General features: G+C 43.1%; 1 protein-coding gene across 8 annotated transcripts in view; it reads left to right on the top strand.

Moving 5' to 3' along the window:
- The first annotated feature begins 6,208 nt into the window (after window positions 1-6,208).
- The window catches only part of FBRSL1 (fibrosin like 1), a 754,878-nt gene continuing 746,014 nt past the window's right edge, over window positions 6,209-15,072 (top strand). For all 8 annotated transcript variants that reach the window (XM_068243431.1, XM_068243430.1, XM_068243433.1 and 5 more), the window contains exon 1: window positions 6,209-6,284. The gene's annotated coding sequence lies outside the window, so the exon portion shown is untranslated. The remainder of the gene's footprint in view (window positions 6,285-15,072) is intronic.

Raw genomic sequence — 15,072 nt, 5'->3', positions numbered from 1 at the left:
ACTCAATCAAAACATAACAATTAATTTTCAAAATCATGACCAAACTTTGGAAACTTGTAAGAAAACTACAAGAGACATATGTGGTAACATTTTATCCGTGACAAGTAGTAGAATACAGTTTAGACAGTTTTAGGGTTGAGGCCCATGTCTTGTGTATTCTTTTTAGTCACAAACTGAATCAAAAGCAATTAAATTTTTGCATATTCTGTACCAAAATAAAAGACTTGTGAAATGAATACAAAGTTGCAGAATATAAAAAAAATATATATATTGTTACCTTAGGAACATGGCTTTTTAAAAATGTATGCCATGAGGGTATATTACTATTATTTTTGCAAATAAGGTCTTGAAATCATCGATAGTGTATAACGAGAAATAAAAAAATAAAAGAACAGAAAAAGACGCTTTTCTTTCCAAATACAATAATGATGTCACCATACGTTGTGCTAGGAACAAAATTTAAATGTTTTTATAACCAGGATAAATAAGCAAATAAAATGTGTGGGTTTAACTTATAGTTAGCACTGTTTATTGTAAAGCTATACTCATCGGAAATGGAGAAATAGTATTTTTGTTGTATTTTTTCCCTTATTTTCCCTGTAAAATGCATAGAAAATAAGATAATTACTAAACAAAATTATCACATGCTAAAAGCCTAATTTGTCCTAAAAAAAATATATAGATCATTTAGTTGTGATAAGTAGTAATAAAGTTATTGGTGAATGAATGGGAGCAGCAGTGATATGTGAAAGTTGCTCTCGTCCTGAAGTGGTTAAAGTTAGCTGCTTGTTTTAAAGTTTGTTACTTACCTATGAAGAGTCCTCCTTGCCCCCACCATTGCCACGCAACGACCATCTGAACTATAGCTCGCTTGGCCACACTCCACAACGTCTATGAGTGCAACCGTATTGTGCCTGCACAAATATAGCTGTGCCTAAGAAGAAAGCCGAAGCTACAGCGCAGGGAAGCAGTTGTGGTCTCTCGGAGGACTTGGGAAGCCTCAGAGGATTCATAGGCTTCCCTCTTCATAGGTAAGTATTTAATTTTTTTGTTCTTGTGCACTTCTGGTTTGCATTAAAGATTTGCTCATGTGATCTGAAGCAGCAGAGTTAAATTAGTTAACAAAATACTTTGTGTAAGAGATTATTTCTGAATGGCTCTGCATTATTTATTTAAGTATTTACCGGTATATCGCGCCGACATATTACGCAGCGCTGTACAGAATACATTGTCTTGTTACTAACTGTGCCTCAAAGGGGCTTACAATCTAGTCCTTATCATAGTCATATGTCTATGTATGTATTGTGTAGTTTATGTATCATAGTCTAGGGCCAATTTTTAGGGGGAAGCTAAAAGTGGAGCCTAATAATAAAATCTATTTTCTAAATTATAATGATAAATAGCAGCCTTTTTTCAGCTGCATGATGACAAATATAAAATATTTTACATTTATTGGAGGAACCCCTCCCTTTCTTTCCTATTGCGGGACAGAATCCGGCAGTCTGGTGGAGTAGATGGTGTCCAGCAAAGGAGGAATTGCTAATGGCTGCCACCTGTATAACCCGTTATGCAAAGAGGAGGGTGAAAAGCATGCACTGAAATGCTCATAGGCTTGAAGGAGTGTTTATTTATATTTTTATGTGTCAGAGTGGTGCAACTAAATATTTTGATTTAAAAAAATGTTTGGTTTGGGTCCGCTTTAACTTATCTGTATGTTTTTGGGATGTGGGAGGAAACTGGAGTACCCAGAGGAAACCCTTGCAGACACGGGGAAAACATTCAAACTCCTTGCAGATGTTGACCTGGCTGGTATTCGAACCTGTGACCCAGCGCTACAATGCAAGAGAACGCTATCCACGGGAGGCTTGTGCACACTTTAAAACTTGTATGCGAATGCATTTTGAGATGCAAAGTGTGTGTGCGTTTGTATGCAGTTTAACATGAATGTTTGTGGATGCAATACAGTGTCACAGCCTGAGAAAGAAGTGTGTCATGTGTAAAAATGATCCAAACTGTGTGTTAACACATCACATGGCAACACGTAACAAAGTTCAGCAACCATGTAGTGTGCACCAGGGCTGTGGATTCGGTACAAAAATCATCCAATTCCTCCGTTTATGAAACCACTGACCACAGCTACCCTAAATTGCTCTAACTCTGAGTCCACAGCCCCTGCAGGACTATGGAGTAAAATCATCCGACTCCAACTCCTCAGTTTATGAAACCACTAAGCAAGGGTCTCAAACTCAATTTACCTGGGGGCCGCAGGAGGCAAAGTCAGGATGAGCCTGGGCCGCATAAGGAATTTCACAATTGCGGCGCATCGCCGCCTCTGCCCGCCCCTCTCACTCTTCCTTCACAGAGAGGTGCGGGGAGAGGCGGCGATCCGTGCAGCGATTGACGTCAGGAGGGACAGAGCTAAAGCTGAAAGCTCTGCCCCTTCCAGGAAATGCCGGCGGATTGCCCCCTGGGCGATTTGGGGGCGCTGCAGCCCTCGTTTAGCGGTGGGGATGCAGCGGATTACTTGGGAGCACTGAAGCGAACTATAAGGAAGTTTTTGCCAACGAGGGCCACAAAATATTGTATCGAGGGCCGCAAATGGCCTGCGGGCCGCGAGTTTGAGACCCCTGCACTAAGGGCACATTCACACTTGCTGATCGCAAAACACTAGCGATTTTGCTAGCGTTTTGCTCTGGTGTTTTTTGGCGATTAACACCAAAAAAGCACCATTCACACCTGGCGATTTTTTAGCGATCGCGTTTTGCGCTTCTATAGCATTAAAACGCGATTGCGGGGAAATTGCCTGAAAATGGTGCAGGCTATGCGTTTGCGTTTAGCGTTTTTGGGCAATTTGCGGCGATTAGCGCAAATCGCCCAAATGAGAACGGGCCCATAGACTTTTATTACCCTAGTGCTTTGAAAAGCGTTAGCGTTTGAGTGTTTTGCCGAAATCGCCAGCAAAACGCTCAAGTGTGAATGGGCCCTGACTCCAGGTACCTACAAATTGGTCCGACTCCTCAACTCCGAATCCACAGCCCTGGTGTGCTCAAGCCCTCAAAGTAATGTACACCTCCTGGATTTCTGTGTACATCTCCTGGACAATCACTCACGACTGTTTCAAATGATAATCCATAGCAAATACAGATGTCCCTCACAATGTCTCCTTCCTCGTTTGATGTGGATAATACACTGACTGCTATTGAAGTTCTCATAACGAGCACCTACTGTTCCTCCTTCCCCTTCCATTGAACATAGTAGTCTGAACTACACATCTGTACACTACTCACCAGTAAACGTTCTCCCAAAGCAATCAAGAAAGACGTTTTGGGTATCATTCATCCAGGATGTCTACCTTGGAGGAGAGGGATACAGACTGAACTTTTCTGAAAAGGTTTCTTTCTAGAACTATAGAAGAATAAGTGCCTATAGGAGGCTAGGGAATCCTGTGCTTGGAGTGGGGCTTCAATATGCCTCTACTCATCACCCACTACCTGTCAGCTACTGTCTGCCACCAGAATTTACTTATCACTACCTACCTGTCACTAAAATCCTTTGATTACTATCTGCCAGCTACTAGAAACTATTGGTCACTACCTACCTGCCACTAGAATCTATTACTACCTGTCAGTAGCATCAACTAATATCATTCTGCCTGCCACTATGATCTAAACTATTACTACTTGCCTGTCACTAGAATGTACCGACCACCATCTACCTGCCACTAGACTCTATTAAAGCGGACCTGAACTCAGAACCAGGGCTTTGGAGTCGGTACAAATATCATCAGACTCCAACTCCTCAGTTTATTGAAACCACCAACTCCAGGTACCCAAAATTGCTCCGACTCCTCAACTCCACAGCCCTGCTCAGAACTTCCTCTTTGCTCTAAAACATAAGCAACAACATAATAACCTTTACAAAAAAACAACATTTATTTGTGGCAGCTGATATAAATCCTGCAATAAATCTGCAGTGTGTCTACCTCCTGCTTTCATAGAAGCAGACATAGGGTTAACATCCCGTGTTTACAAATTAGCTGCTCTGCTGAGATTCATGTGCTGACACAGCTGAGAGATCAAATTACAGTTGTGATTAGTCACTGATGAGGGGGAGTTATAAAGGCTAAATGCTCTAAATTCATATAGGGTGAATTCATCTGTGTTTTCATTGTTCCCTGTGCAGGAGTTCAGATCCACTTTAATCACTTCTTGCTTGGCTTTAGAGTCTAATGACCACTACCTGCCTACCTCCAGAATCTAACTATCACTGCACTGCACTGCATGCCAAGAAGATTGATATAATCTGCCTATCTTTGGAGACATCTGTTTATCATTGGTATTATCTACTTGTCATTGGGTATTACAGTATATCAATGTCATTGATATCTGCCTATCTTCACATCATTTGCATTGGACTGTCACACTTGCTTAGTAAAGGTAGCCATACACTTATAGATTTGCAGCAGATTGGACCATCAGATAGATTTTTGTCAGATGCCTGTCAGGTAGAATCCAGAATGTCTACCTTGCATGGACCTCCCGGTTGCTACCACGATAAGCTCGGGGTTACCGCTAAGGAGGTTAATAAAGTGCCTACAAAACATGTAACCTAGGTCCACTATGATATGTGCAATATCTGGACCTGTCCAAAATATATTAAACCATACTTACTTTTACCCCGTCTTTGGTGTCCAATGTAGACTAAAGCTAGCAATACACATTTAGATGGTCACTCGATGAGGCCAACTGATAATTTCTTCTCAGATCATAATCTTATAAATAGATTTCAGCATGAAATCTATTAAATGTCTATCAAACTGCAGCAAAATTGATCGGGTTGGCATGTTGCATGTTGGGTCATCGATTTCTACCAGATTTGACCAAGTGAACCAATCTGCTGGAAATTGACAGGAGAAATCAAAAAGTGGATGGGCATCTGAATGCAGCACTATGCATAACCTGTGGTGCTAGTCTAAAACCTGTGGTGCTAGTCTACTTTCGGGGACCTTATGGGAATTCCCATAGACACACGCTGCTTCCTGCTAAAACTCATTACATTTGGTCATGACCTCCAATTTGTAAAAAAATAAGGGACAATACTAACTGTAAAATGTCACACCAAGACCCTCGTCCGTGGCCTTTGGCTGCTGGGCTTGCGGCACGATGCTCACTTTGGCTACGGCCTCTGCTTGCTAAACTTTATTAAACCTATTCGGTTGGTGGCGTGGATTTGGTCTTCTAGGGCCGTTTTTAGACATAAGCAAACCAGGCAGATGTCTGGGGTGATTGCTGTAGGAGGGGACATCACAGAGCTAGTATTAGCACACTGTACTTTATGGAATTAATATACCCATCTGCTGGTTCCATTAAGAAACAGATGCATGGTCATTTTAAGACCTAGATGGGCAGTTTTATGTTGATTGTTACAACTCTGGTAGGATTTCCAGTAGACTATTCTAACCTGTAAAGACGCAGGCTGTACATAAACAGTATAATGTTCATAAAGTGTCTACACGCCCTTCAAAACCATTATTCCGACCATTTGTTTCCCCCCATTCCTTTAAATTGTAAGGTCGCAAGGACGGGGCTCTCTCCCCCTCTTGTGTCTTGGAATTCATTATACACTTCATTCAACAGAGACAAAAGTTGCATCGCCTGGGGCACCAAAATGGCCAGGAACATCCACTTCTTACAAATAGGAGCAGTCATTTGTCACCAAAGATTCCCATTGGGTCCCCTAAAGTAGACTAGCGCCTATTTTTTTTGCCTGCAGGCTGCAGGAATCTAGTGGGGTTAGAAACTATTTCTTGTAATTTGTCATAAACTGCAAACTGATCACCAATGTGTGGTAATCTGATCACCTTATATGGCTAAAATACAAAACTATAGAAACGTGCACCTCCATAAATATAATATAATGTACAAATAAAAATTTTCTTTCAACCTGGTGCATTTTATGCTAGAGTTTCCTTGTGTGAATACTCTCCCTCTTTGTAAAAAGTGTCAGTGTGGGGAACTGTGGCATTCTCAATTCCTCTTCACCGTTATTATCACTGTGAAGCCTCAGCCTGTGCCAGAGCTGCCACCATTCACTCTTCTCCTCGCTGGAAACAGAGATTCCCCCTTCCTCCTCCTCCTAACACAATCAAGACAGGGCTTGGAACTTCTTTCTGAGGCTAGTGCGGCGGAGTAATTCGGCTGTGCTTGGCGTTCTGCGGAGGTATCCCTTCCGTGCTCTTCTGTCAGCCCGTCCCCATAGAGACCGCCCGGAGCCGCCGCCGTGCAGTTAAGTACCGATTTCATGCCTGTAGTGTCGGAGGGGGCACGTTAGTGGTGGGATCGTTAGTTGGGGTGGCAGCGGCCTGGCGTGTGGAGGGAGTGCCTTTCCTGGAGCCTCACAGCTTGGCTGGAGGGGAGGGGGAAGGGGGGTCGGATTAATATTAGCAGCACACGGTGTGTGGCATGTGTCATCATGTTGTGTGTCTGTGGAGCCACTCTCTGCCTGGCCGGAAGAGCTTGCAATCAGACGTGTGTATGGGGACACCACAAGAGTCTGCCTGGCCACTTCTCCACAATGCTTGTCTGTTGTGACCCCGAACAGGTTAACTGCCTGCGTGATAATAACCTAGCAGCTAATGTCACACACATCAGACACTGCTTTCTGTGCAGGTTCCACAATGCCCCCAGCGTGTGCTGTGCAGAGAAGGACAAATGGTCGTACAGTAGAAAACACTACTTTGCAAGCTTAAAGTCTTGATGTTTGCTGCAGGCTGTATTGCTTGGATTTGCATAGTGTGTTTGTCTATATGTGTTCTGCAGCACCCACATGGCACAGATCTATAAAGTGAAGGATATGAAAGCCAGTTTGCTTTCTACACTCTTCAGACAATCATTCTTCTACAATACTATGCTCTTGTGGCATGACCCTATCTTGCATTGACAACAGCTGATATTGTGAGTATAGGGGGGTATTTATCTTGGCATTGAATCACAAGTGCATTTCAGGTACTACTTGTGTAGTAATGGATTTGCACTGACTCTGCGATGTGTGTGGGCACTTGTGGTGATGGTGCAAGTTGGTTCAAAAACAGGTGCAAAAATAAGAGGTTACTTGTAAAGTACTTTTATACCTACTTTGCAAGGTGCATAGTGCTTAAATAAATCTCCCCCCCCCCCATAGTGTGTGGTACCTGTAGTGAGAGGTATATGGAGGCTGCCATATTGATTTCCTTTTAAGCTATACCAGTTGCCTGGCAGCCCTGCTGATCTATTTGGCTGCAGTAGTGTGAATCACACCAGAAACAAGAATGCAGCTAATCTTGTCAGATCTTACAAAAATGTCAAACACCAGATCTGCTGCATGCTTGCTCAGGGTCTAGGGCTAAAAGTATTGGAGGCAGAGGATCTGCAGGATAGCCAGGTAACTGGTATTGCTTAAAAGGAAATCAATATGGTAGCCTCCATATACCTTTCACTACAGTTCTCCTTTAATTACATTAGGCTGCTGCTTGACTCAGCATAATCATCCTGTTCAGACAGAAGCAGGTTAGAACATAAACTAAGCTGCCTGATAAATCACATCTAAAGTGAGAGGGATGTGCAGGTTGACCTGTTTATTTCCTTTTAAACAATGCACATTGCCTGGCTGCCCTGCTGATTCTCTGCGTTTAGCAATAGACCCTGAACAAGCATGCGGGTCAGATGTGTGACTAGATTAGCAGCATGCTTCTTTCAGATATGGGATACAGACGCTACTGATGCATGGAAGATCAGCAGGATGCCAGACCACTCGTATTGTTTACAAGGAAATAAATATGGCAGCCTTCACATCCCTCTCACTTTGTGTCCTTTAAGATCACAGCCTGCAGCTCAGGGGATCTGTGCTACGGTGAATACTAATGGATCGGCTTCTGACCAGGTAATATCCATAGCCATAATGAGCAATAAATAGGATTCTACATGAATAACAGAATGTCCAGAGCTTGACCTTGAATTTCCAAGCGCATTGGACATGATGCTAACTAAAGTTGGTCAATGAAACGCTAATAATTTTTGCTTGCATGCAAATTGTATGCAGCTTGGAACTGGGCTTGTTGGCATTGGCAGGTAATGCATCTAATAGGCCCAGTTACTGTAGTTCCAAGCTTTGTATAATTTGCATGAAGTTTGCTTGCTAGCCAGCATTACTGGCTTGTCATCGACCATCTCTAATCTAACCATAAAATGAAGGTGCTGGAAATTAGGCTGTACTCTACTTGAGGGGACCCGGCGGGAAACCTTATAAGGAAGTTCTGTTGACATGATTGGGTGGACAGCACCCTCTCAAAGCCATGAAACCGAATTTACTTGTCATCCTTGAGACTATTGGGCCTCCAAAGTGAACTGTCTTTTACATTAATAGGCTGCTTCAATTCACAGTGCAAACAAGTAAACTGTCTCTTAAAGGGGTTCGGTGGGGGGTTTTGAAAAGAAAAATGAACATTTACATGGGGCTTCTACTGGCCCCCGACAGCTGTCACGATACTGTGCCTGCGCAGTAAGCTACCAGAGATGTGAGCGGGAGCGAGGACACGCCCAGCTGCAGTTGTATTCGTCTAGTTAGACAAATAATTGACCGGTGACATCAGCGGGGAACGGTGGCTCGTAGAGGACGGCGCGGGCACATGACAGTTGCAGGGGGCTGGTAGAAGCCCCAGGTAAGTGTCCATACAACAGGTGACTGGGCGGCTGATTGAACATCCGATTCGATTATAATCGGAATCAGATGAAAATCGGTGCTGCCAAGTGCATGCCCGACCGACAAGGCGATCAATTTTGGGTCAAAATTGGTCACTTTAGTCGATTGGACATGCTGCAAGATGTAGAGCCGACTTGCTCGATCGGGTGCGTGGCAGTAACAGCGTGCGACGAACCCACCAGCACTGTGTGTATATGTATGTATGTATTGTATATGTGCTGTAATGTGCATCTATACATTACCTGTCCTGTGTCGAGGTTTCCGTCTGCCTTCCACCTCCTGTTAGCCGCATACACGCTGCCAGTGCATAGTACGCCGTGGTGGATGTGTCAGGCTCGGCCAATTCCCGAGAGGTTTAATGCTAAAACTGATCAGGAATTGGCCTGCGGTGTATGGGCAGCCAACAGATCTCTCTCTAATCATATTCGGTCTCTTGGTCAAATCTGCCCATCATCTACTGATGTATGGCTACCTTTAGTCACCGTCTTCTTTAATTAACAGTGCAAAAATTCAAAAAGCAGCAACGCATAACAGGAAGTATTCACTGAGCAGTAGATAGATTTCTGATTGGTTGCTATGGGTACTCTACTTGGCATTCTGTTCTGTAAAGTGTCACTGAATGTTGTGGACTAACTTAACAAGGTACTTCAAAAGGATTTCATGTAGAGTAACTGGTAGCAGCCACTGAGGAATAAACTTTCTATAGTCTGTTTTTCAAGAGGCTGTTTGTTCATCTCATAGTGGAGAATTGTATGTCATTCATGTGATGTGACAATAAACTTGCAATAAAATGACTTCAAACCATAGAGAAGTTATGAGGTTGAGTTTTGACATGCAAGCCTCTGTATTATGGGGAGTTTTTTTATCATGTGATTTGGTCACTGCACTGAATAGGGTAACCATTGTCCATTTAAAAACAAAGCTGTCACTGTGCAGCAAACACTGACTGTGATGAGGAAGATAATAATGTTGAGAACAGTATATCATTTTAGCCTTCTGTAATTATTATTAAGTATTTATTACAAAGCAGCAATCTGGGTGAGAAGAAACTGCTTCAATAAGAATCCTTATCATAAATGTTTTCTAGTGTATCGAATGCTGTTGGTGTCACGGTTTTAGAATTAATGTATTGAACATGACTGAGGGAACTATACATTTTTACATGTAGTTGCCTTTTAGGGTTTGTATGGTACAAGCACATTACACAAGATGCATACAGAGAAGTAGCTATGGGCATAGTGTGATCCCCACACTAAGGCCATTGAATAAACTGGACCGTCGAGGAAATGATGATAATCGACAGCTTAGAGCCTATTCACACTTGAGATCGAAAGCGCTAGCGTTTTCCGTCGGTGAGTTTTAAGTGATTAACACATAAAAATCACTGGAAATTTTCAAATTTTTTGGGGGCAATTTCGATCCGCAATTGATTAAAAAATGTTGCAAGTAGCGTGTTTTACATTCAGCGCTAATCACGAATCGCTGGCGATGGCGGCAGTGCGATCAATGCCATACAGTTTACATTGTGCTAGCGCTTGCCCGCTAATCGCCTATGTGTGAATGGGCCCTTAATGCCTGGTACACACCATGCAATTTCCTGTCAGATTGATAATTTGCGACATGTCTGCTCATATTTTTGATTGATTTTCCAATCAATTCAGTTGGAAAACTGATTGAACCTATCAGAAGTTATCGATTTGACCCATTAATCTGACCGGAAATTGCATGGTGTGTATCAGGCATTAGGAACTGTCCACCGTGATGTCTCCACTTGTGCGCTGCGTAGCAGTGCGTTCCCTCAATGCACTGCTGCATGCATTTTAATAGGCAAAGTAGTGTGATCCCATTGGCTGTAACTGAATGGGATCAGCACTGTAGCGGCTAGCGATGTAGGTGCTGTGTGTTTCCAAGCCAATGCACACGTTTGGATGGGCCCTGAGGGCCTGACCATAGCCATGGTGATCATCTGATCACCAGAAAACTTGCTGTTGTTTATAAAGAACTAATTTCCGTTGATCAGCTCACATGATTACCAGTTGTATAAGTGCTCTCCAGTTTCCTGTGATAGCTACTATTTCTGATAATTATTATCAACAAGTGATGATTAACATTTTTTGAAATAGGGATGCATGATTGCACTGTGAAATGAATACTATTGACTTCAATGGAGCATAGTGGGGAACTAGGTGAATTATTTTTTTTTTTTGGTTTCATTTCAAACACCAATTGTCCACTATTGGTGCACAATACATCACCACTTAGCACTTCTCGTCAGTCATTGTTTTTGCTATTCAGTTGAAAGACGGCAACACGTATAACCTTTATATTATGCTTTTCTCCTGCTGGACTAAAAGTGCTTTATAGTTGCAGCCACTTAGGTTGCTCTCCATGGGCGACCAGAAGCATTGTCCAAAGACTTCTTACTGCTTTACAGATTTAAACTCTGGTCAAAGACTCACATTTTACATCATTGTCGAGAGGACTTTATAGTCAGCTACACGGAGTGTTTAAATTTACCAAGATTTGTATTCACTGCAGTGTATCATGTGATCTGCACCAGTAGCTATTGCCACCACATTATTACATTCTCAATATGTAGTTTCAGCACCAGAGGTGTACAGCATAGATGATTATATTGATCTTACATCCTGTGGGCATGTGTATTGCATGTCCTCTTCCTATGAGAGAAATGCACTGCTTCGGAGCAGAACTGTACCCATCCATGTATACGTGCACAGTTAGTACCAATTGCAAAGTAAAGCAGACGCAAATTCACATTATCCTGTTGAAAGTAAACATATGGTGGTTTTCTAGCTACATTTAAGCTCCTACACACAATTCATGATCATTTTGAGAAACCTTTCTTCATGCAAGCACGGTTTGGCTCTCCTCCGATGAGTGTGTTCTGCTGTATGGTGAGGGGAGGGAGGATGATGACAGGGAGAGAGCTGCCAGAACTTTCAACGGTATTTAAGATGAACCTGAGATTGACATATAGGACATTTATACTTGAGGCTTTGTCCAGCCCCATGAGGACCAGGTGCTCCCTTGCCAGTCCGGCTGCTCCGTTATCTTCTAATCAGTCTGCACATGCTCAGCCGCGCATTCACCCCGTCACGATCCCGCGCTGTACTACTTACTGTGCAGGTGCAGAACGCTCTCAGGTGCGGGAGCATGGTGGAGGCGCGCACGGCTGCAGAAGCCCACGACTGGCCAGATTACGGTGGGCTGATAGGAAGACAGAGGAGCAGTCAGAGGACAGTGAGGGAGCACACGGAACTTGTGGGGCTGGAGGAAGCTATAGCCATGCTTTTCCAGCAAGCTTGAGAGCCCTTTTCCGCAGGAGGCTGAATTGCACGCTCAATGAGCAGTTACCAAGCAGCAGGAGGCAGTTGAGAGAGCTTGGCAGGCTTTTCACTGCCTATCAACTGTTCGTGGAAAAGGGCCCTGATTGTTAACAAGCTGTTAGTAGGCGTTTGGGGACACCTGTACACTTTGAAAAGGTGTCTGAAACGGTCTCCATTGTTTCCAGTGACCTCAGTTGGAAGTTTATACAGGCCTTAACTCCTGTCACTTTATTTAAAACTTTATGTTGGATGCCAGTGATTATTTTTTTTTTCACTTCCTGAACTTCCTAGTACAATAGGGCTGTTCAAATCCCAGGAGCCAGGTAGCCAGGGATTCTTAGCAGATCTGAAGGAAACTACTAATCCCTGTCAAGTCCTGCATGTCTAAATGACATTGTTTCACTAATGCACATTGTCATTGTTACCTAGGCCAGAGCTGCATAATGTATTGCCTCTGTGTAATGGGGCTGCCACCTTTTCTATTACCTACATCTAACACCCCCTTTCTGCCTATAAACCATTAATTTCTGCCACTAGACTTCTCTGAGATTACTGCTTACACCAAAGGGAGGGGGCAATGCAGAGTAGCCACTATCGGCAACTGCTAGCACAATGACAATAGGGGAAGTGAGAATATCTCAAGTATCAGATGTGACAGAAGCAATCTAAAGATAGGTGTAAAGATGGCTGTAATTGCCTAGCTGAGAAGTAAAAATAGACCTACATTTTAGTTAAAAAGACGTTCATGTTCACTTTCAAACATACCTGAGCTGACATGTAACATAATTAAATAAGTATGTATATATATCTAGCCATAGTACTCATGAAGCGCGAACAGAAGCAAATAAGTTTTATATGGGCTAGCAATCACTGCTAATAACAAGAGAGGAAAATAGGAATATGAGACTTCAGGAAGGTTTTATATACTATTGTTACTACACATACAATTAATTATCTGCTTTATTGATAATTGGCCCTATGTTTTGTCCAACTGCTCTTAATGGAACTGAGTCTTTGATTGGTCAGTGTTTCCCGAAGTCCCATTCATTTTTCCAACTGTAGCAGTGCTGACATGATATCCTTCATTATGGGGTCATAGGGCGGAAGATGTACCCCCAGTGCAGTAGGTGCTGGATAGTGTACTGGGTAAGGGCGCAACATTTTGACATAGGAGACAAGGGTGTGAATCTAGACTGGGACCAATACCTAACCAAGTAAGGAGTTATTGAGCAAGATGCTCCAGGGTGGCCTACTGAGTCCAGCCTGGTTGGCTGCAGCTCTCAAGTGATTTGATTGTGACAGGAGACCAGCACTATACAAAGTTAGCTTTTTTTTTTTTTTTTTTTTTTTGTAATTCTCTAGTTTTTGCTCCAGTGCATTGGGCGTTTACCATGGAAAAGGAAGGGGGCAACATTTTCATCACTGATACCATTGATTCCTTTGCAAAGTGAGACCCACCAAAGTATTCATTTTAAGGGCCCATTCGCACTAGAGCGTTTTGGCGTGATTTTGGCAAAACGCTCAAACGCTAGTCCTTTTTAATAGCACTAGTGTAATAAGTCTATGGGCCCGTTCTTACATTGGCGATTTGCGGTAATCGCCGCAAATCTCAGTGAAACGCAAACGCGTCGCCTGCACCATTTTCAGGCGATTTCCCGGCGATTGCGTTTCAGTGCTATAGAAGCGCTAAACGGGATCACGGGAAAATCGCCGCCGCGTTCATTGATTTTTTTCCACGTGAAATCGCATAAAAATCACTCTTTGACAGAGTAACCAAGCAGCTCGGGGTGACCCAAACCATCAGGAATATATAGGGGGCTAAGAGACCGAAAAGCCCTCCTACTAATAAGCAATGCTTGGTGAAATTTGCCTTAAAATGCAAATTAATATGCAAATTATCTTTTTGCCCTTGTAATCAAGACAAGCATCCAGAACCGCTGGTGTATAGCAAGCCTATAGCTTTAAATATTACACAGCCACACCAACCCCACATGTAGACACACTAATGGACCGCCACTCAATTTACTCTAATACTCTTTATTGTATCAAAAGGTAAATGACAACACAATATCCCCGGAAACCCCCCACCTATTAAAAACCCCTATCCCACGCTGGATTCAACAGGAGCGCTCCCGGTCAACACCATACACACACAACCCGCATTCAACAACCATGGACTGAAACGATCTCTAATGGCTAATGGAATGGAGGCAACTGTATGATAGCGCTTCTGCAAAGGCAAGTCCACTAATCTATGTTCACTCCAGAATATGCATTCTTTAGTAATTGATCATGCAGCATAATGACACAGTCCAGATTGAAATCTTCAACAACTGCGACAGAGATCTCTGCACTGTGAAAAGAAGAGGCAGATTGGAGACAACTGCGTTCAGGAAAGAGACAGCAGGAAACACATATCTTCATGCCTCAAGCTTTCACCCAAAGAGTCAAAAATGGGGTATCCCTTACGGTCAGTTCGTGAGAATGCGTCGGAATTGCTCGGAGGAGGAGGATTTTGAGATGGAAGTAAACAAAATGTGTGAACGTTTTAGAAGCGCTATCATACAGTTGCCTCCATTCCATTAGCCATTAGAGATTGTTTCAGTCCATGGTTGTTGAATGCGGGTTGTGTGTGTATGGTGTTGACCGGGAGCGCTCCTGTTGAATCCAGCGTGGGATAGGGGTTTTTAATAGGTGGGGGGTTTCCGGGGATATTGTGTTGTCATTTACCTTTTGATACAATAAAGAGTATTAGAGTAAATTGAGTGGCGGTCCATTAGTGTATGTAACGGTCGGATAGTTGTTGGCCTTGCCTTCCCTCACACTTGTGAGGTTGTTACTCATTCAGTGAATGATCTGTGCACCAGATTGATAAATTTGCCCACATGTAGACAGCCTGTTTCGGGCTTTTGGCCCTCATCAGTATATGGCAGGGATTGATATGGCTGTATGGGATAGGGCTTGGACCAGTACAACAGAGTAACCAAGC

The sequence above is a fragment of the Hyperolius riggenbachi genome, chromosome 1 (assembly GCF_040937935.1).
Source record: "Hyperolius riggenbachi isolate aHypRig1 chromosome 1, aHypRig1.pri, whole genome shotgun sequence".
Lineage (NCBI taxonomy): Eukaryota > Metazoa > Chordata > Amphibia > Anura > Hyperoliidae > Hyperolius > Hyperolius riggenbachi.
The sequence above is the reverse complement of the archived record's forward strand: the minus strand, read 5'-3'. Positions and strand labels throughout refer to the sequence as shown.